Below are 5,528 nucleotides of genomic sequence, written 5' to 3'. Positions count from 1 at the left end.
ACTTTCTTGGTGGCCAGGATCTCCCTCACTTCAAAAGTTCCGGATGAACTGCCAGGAGCCACTGCGGAACTAGGAGTCCTGGAGTAGCGGTTTAGAACCACGGGTTTTAGCAAGTAGACGTGGAAGGAATTAGGGATCTTGAGGGTAGGAGGCAGTCGAAGCTTGTACGACACAGGATTGATCTGCAGCAGAATCTCGAAGGGTCCAAGGAACCTGGGGGCAAACTTGCAAGATGGCACCCTCAGCCGGATATTCCTGGAAGACAGCCAGACCCTTGTACCTGGAAGAAACTGGGGAGGTTCTCGTCTTCTAGTGTCTGCCTTTCTCTTCATGCGGTCCACCGCCAGCAGAATAGAAGACCGTGTCTGCTGCCATATTTGCAGAAAGTTCCTGAAGGTAGAATCGGCTGCAGGCACCTGAGACATAGTAGAGCCGGGCAGGGGTATTCGAGGATGTTGGCCATAGACTATAAAGAACGGACTGGAAGTGGTGGACTCACTGGTATGGTTATTATAAGAGAACTCCGCCCACGGAAGCAGCTGCACCCAGTCATCATGTCTTCTGGAAACAAAGTGCCGTAGGTAGTTCTCCATAATTTGATTAATCCTCTCAACTTGCCCATTGGACTGAGGGTGATAAGCTGAGGAGAAGTCCAACTTTACCCCGAGTAGGCCGCAGAGTGCTCTCCAGAACTTAGAGGTGAACTGGACCCCTCGATCCGAGACAATATGCAGAGGTAATCCATGCAGACGGAAGATGTGTTGCATGAAGAGGTCAGCCAGTCGAGTGGCAGAAGGCAGGCCAGTCAGGGGAACAAAATGAGCCATCTTTGAAAAACGATCCACCACCACCCAGATCACACTGCATCCTGCAGAGGGGGGCAGATCCGTAACAAAATCCATAGCAATATGCCGCCAGGGGGCCTCGGGTACCGGCAGTGGTTGGAGCAGACCGGCTGGTCTGGAGTGGGAACCCTTGTTGGCTGCACACACCGTACAGGAGGAGACAAAGTCTATGACGTCTTTGGGCAGCGTGGGCCACCAGAACTGACGGGCAATCAGGTCTCGGGTCTTACGGGCACCCGCATGTCCTGCCAGCTTGGAACAGTGACCCCAGCGAAGGATTCTTCCTCTGTCTGCCAGCCGTACTAAAGTTTTTCCTGGGGGAATGCCTCTAACCTGCAGAGGGTTGACAGGGTAGATACAGGAGGGATCGATAATATTCTGTGGGGACTCCACAGTGTCCTCTGTTTCAAAAGACCTAGACAAGGCATCGGCCCTCACATTCTTGTCGGCAGGTCGGTAGTGGAGTTCGAACTGGAACCGTGCAAAAAACAATGACCATCTGGCTTGACGAGGATTCAGTCGTTGAGCCGTCTGTAGATAGGTCAAGTTCTTGTGGTCCGTGAAGACCAGGATAGGATGAGCTGCGCCTTCCAGTAGGTGTATCCATTCCTGCAGAGCCATCTTGATGGCCAGTAACTCCCGGTCCCCAATCGAGTAGTTGCGCTCTGCAGAAGAAAAGAGCTTGGAGTAGTAACCACATACCACCGTCTTGCCTTTCGAACCCCTCTGGTACAATAAAGCCCCGGCACCAATAGAGGAGGCGTCCACCTCTAACGAAAACTGCAGAGACACATCAGGATGGTGCAGAATGGAGGCAGACGTGAAGGCTTTCTTTAAGGTTTCAAATGCGATCTCCGCCTCTGGAGTCCATACTTTGGCATTCATACCCTTTTTAGTAACGGTGGAGATGGGAGCTGTCAGAGAAGAGAAGTTGGGGATGAATAGTCTGTAGAAGTTGGCGAATCCCAGGAAGCGTTGTATGGCCCTTAAGCCTTGGGGACGTGGCCACTCCAGGACAGCCTTGACCTTCTCAGGATCCATCTTGAGACCCTGATCAGAGATAATGTAGCCCAGGAAGGGAAGAGACTTTTCTTGGAACACACACTTCTCCAACTTGGCGTAGAGATGATTCTCTCTTAATCTAAGCAACACCTGGCGGACATGGCCCTGATGAGTCACAAGATCTGGGAAAAAAATCAAGATATCATCGAGGTACACCACAACACAGACATAGAGAAGGTCACGAAATATGTCATTCACAAATTCTTGAAATACTGCGGGAGCGTTACACAGGCCGAAGGGCATGACCAAATATTCATAGTGTCCATCACGTGTGTTAAAGGCAGTCTTCCACTCGTCTCCCTGACGGATCCGGATTAGATTGTAGGCCCCCCGCAGGTCAAGCTTGGAAAAATTTTTCGCCCCCGTATACGATCAAAGAGCTCAGAAATCAACGGCAAGGGGTACCTGTTCTTCACCGTGATCTGATTGAGACCCCGGTAGTCAATACAGGGTCGAAGGGATCCATCCTTCTTTTTGACAAAGAAAAACCCGGCTCCGGCCGGGGATGAAGACTTTCGTATGAAGCCCCTCTCTAGATTCTCTTTAATGTAGGCCGACATAGACTGGGTCTCTGGTAAGGAAAGAGAGTATACTCTACCGCGAGGAGGAGAAGAGTCAGGAATCAAGTCAATAGGACAGTCGTATTCTCGATGTGGTGGCAATATCTCTGCCTCCTTTTTGTCGAAGACATCAGCGAACTGAGAGTAACAAGGAGGTAGCCCAGACAATGACTGAGGCGAAGAAGGCTGGGATGGAAGGACATGACCCAGACAGCGGTCTAGACACTTGGGACCCCACTGAAGAACCTCTCCAGAGTTCCAATTCAGCACTGGGGCGTGAAGACGGAGCCAAGGCAAGCCCAGCAGCACGGGGTTGACGGCCTTGGACAGGACATACAGAGAGATCAGCTCGGAATGAAGAGCTCCCACCTGGAGTCTCAACGGCTTGGTCACAGACAATACTGGGTCAGGCAAAGGCAGTCCATCTACCGAGGCAACGATCAATGGTCTCTCCAGCAAAACAGTGGGCAACTGAAGCAGATCCACAAGGTCTTGACAGATGAAATTGGCTGCGGAGCCAGAGTCCAGGTAGGCAGAGACTGGATGAGGTCTCCCGCCAGCGACAATGGTTACAGGAATGAACAGCTTGGACGAGAATTCCCTATCAAGTGCAGTAGCGCCCAGGGTTGTCTCTCCAACCAATCCCAGACATTGGGGTTTCTTAGGCCTCTGGGGACACAGACGCACGACATGGCCAGCGAGGCCGCAATACAGACAGAGTCCAGAGGTGCGCCTGCGCTGTTTCTCCTGATCAGACAGTTTAAGCCGATCCACCTGCATCGGGACCTCGGACGCAGCAGAAGAACAGGGCAAGAGGGGTTGCTGGAAGTTGAGCGCCAGTCTAGGAAGCCGTCTCTCCTGAAGAATCTCTTGGGATCTCTCTCTGAGCCTTATGTCCACGCGGCTAGCCAGCTGAATCAGATCATCCAGGGCAGCTGGGAGATCTCGAGCAGCCAGTTTGTCTTTGATCTCAGGCGATAGGCCATGCCAGAAGGATGCTACCAAGGCCTCATTATTCCAAGACAATTCTCCTGCCAGAGTCCGGAACTGGATGGTGTATTCGCCCACGGAGACGTCCTCCTGACGCAGGTTAAAAATAGCAGTAGCAGCCGATGAGGCTCGTCCAGGCTCCTCAAATACGGAACGGAACAACCGCACAAACCCCAGGAAGTCTCTGGTCACGGGTCCCTGTCGTTCCCAGATTGGGTTCGCCCACGCCAGGGCCTTGCTGGCGAGTAGGGATACAATAAAGGCGATCCTGGCTCCGTCCGAAGGAAATGCTTGGGCGTGCAGAGTGAAATGGATTTGGCATTGGTTCAGGAACCCCCTGCACGAACTTGCATCTCCATGAAACCGTGGTGGCAATGGCAGCGAGAACCGAGAGTCCGAACTGGAGCTGCCAGGAGGTGTAGCTGGAGGGTTGATCGGAGGAGTTTCACTAGGAGCGATGACGGAAGAAACTAGTGCACCAAGATGCTGCGCCATGGAGTCTACTGCCACAATGAGTTGATCCTGTCGCGCTTGCAGATCCTGCAGGTCTGCCTGCATGGCTTGGGAGGATGACAGACTCTTGACTTGGCCAGCGGGGTCCATGGCCTGAGCGTACTGTCACGGCGCGGGGTGTGGACCCACTGGGCCGTACAGCGTAGCGGGGTAGCAGCTGGCCAACTAGGTACAAAACAATGTCTATAGTTCAAAACGGGTACCTGACGCAATAGTAGACAGTGGCAGGATCACGACTTGGCTTTCACAGCAGGTGACGCCGCAGATTCAGCGGGAAGGCACGACTTGGCTTTCACAGCAGGTGACGCCGCGGATGCAGCGGGAAGACACGACTTGGCTTTCACAGAGGCTGACGCCGCGCATGCGGCGGAAGACACAACTTGGCTTTCACAGCAGGTAACGATAGTACGGGATACAGGGTACAGGCAGCAGGAATGGGCAACACTGGGAACTGGAAAACACTGGGAGACCTTTAGCAAGACAGACTAGGGTATACAACAACGCTCAGGCAAGGAACCAGTGGGCAGAGCTCATTTTTATAGTCCAGCAGCCATTTGGGCTAATAACTGATTACTGGCAGCTGGATGCGTACTGGCCCTTTAAGGCCGTGCACGCGCGGGCGCGCGCGCCCTGCGGGGAACGGCGCGAGGACCCGGAAGACAGTGCCGGCGCCTGCCAGAGGGAGGAGGACGCCGAGCAGAGAGGTGTCCATGGCCGGGATCGTCAGGGGGTGAGTTAGAACGGCGATCCCCGGCCATGGACGTAACAGCAACATTGTTACCCAGAGTCCAGAGTACATTATTATTTTTTCAGCTCGACAGATAAATTCAGCCAAGTCACTTTTCGAAGTATTTTTTCATCAATGGTTACCTATCCACAGTATAGGTGCTATATATCTGATTGTGGGGGGTCTCACCGCTTGGACCCCCACCAATCACTAGAACGGGGTCCTGAACCCCTCACTGCATGACGGCAGGAGCTAAGGCAGAGTTTCCCAACCTCATCGGACTCGAGGCACCCCTGGAAAAAAAAAAATCCTCAGGGCATCCCTACCAAAAATTGTTTTGAGAAAGACAGAAAATGGCTGAAAACAAGAACTACATTAGGGTATGTTCACACAGTGTTTTTTGTGAGGCAGAAAAAAAACTCAGAATTTTGAGGCAGATTTTGAATTGACAGCGTTATTTGACTTTTTTTTTTTTGCGTTTTTTTTTAAGCCGTTGAAGCTAATGCAAAAGCCGCAGGCAAATAATCACTCCAAACGAGTGCCGCAGGTATTTTCTGCCTCCTATTAATTTCAATTGGAGGTCAGAGGTGGAAACCACTTGAAGACCATCAGCCCCCTACTCACAGTAAAATGACCATCACCCCCCCCCCCACTCACAGTAAAATAACCATCAGCCCGCCACCCACAGTAAAATGATCATTAACCCCTCACTCACAGTAAAATGACCACCAGTCCCCCACTCACAGTAAAATGACCATCAATGGTTACCTATACACAGTATAGGTGCTATATATCTGATTGTGGGGGGTCTCACCGCTTGGACCCCCACCA

This window comes from Rhinoderma darwinii, chromosome 5 (genome assembly GCF_050947455.1).
Source record: "Rhinoderma darwinii isolate aRhiDar2 chromosome 5, aRhiDar2.hap1, whole genome shotgun sequence".
In the NCBI taxonomy this organism is placed as follows: Eukaryota; Metazoa; Chordata; class Amphibia; order Anura; family Rhinodermatidae; genus Rhinoderma; species Rhinoderma darwinii.
This window is presented reverse-complemented; position numbering follows the sequence as displayed.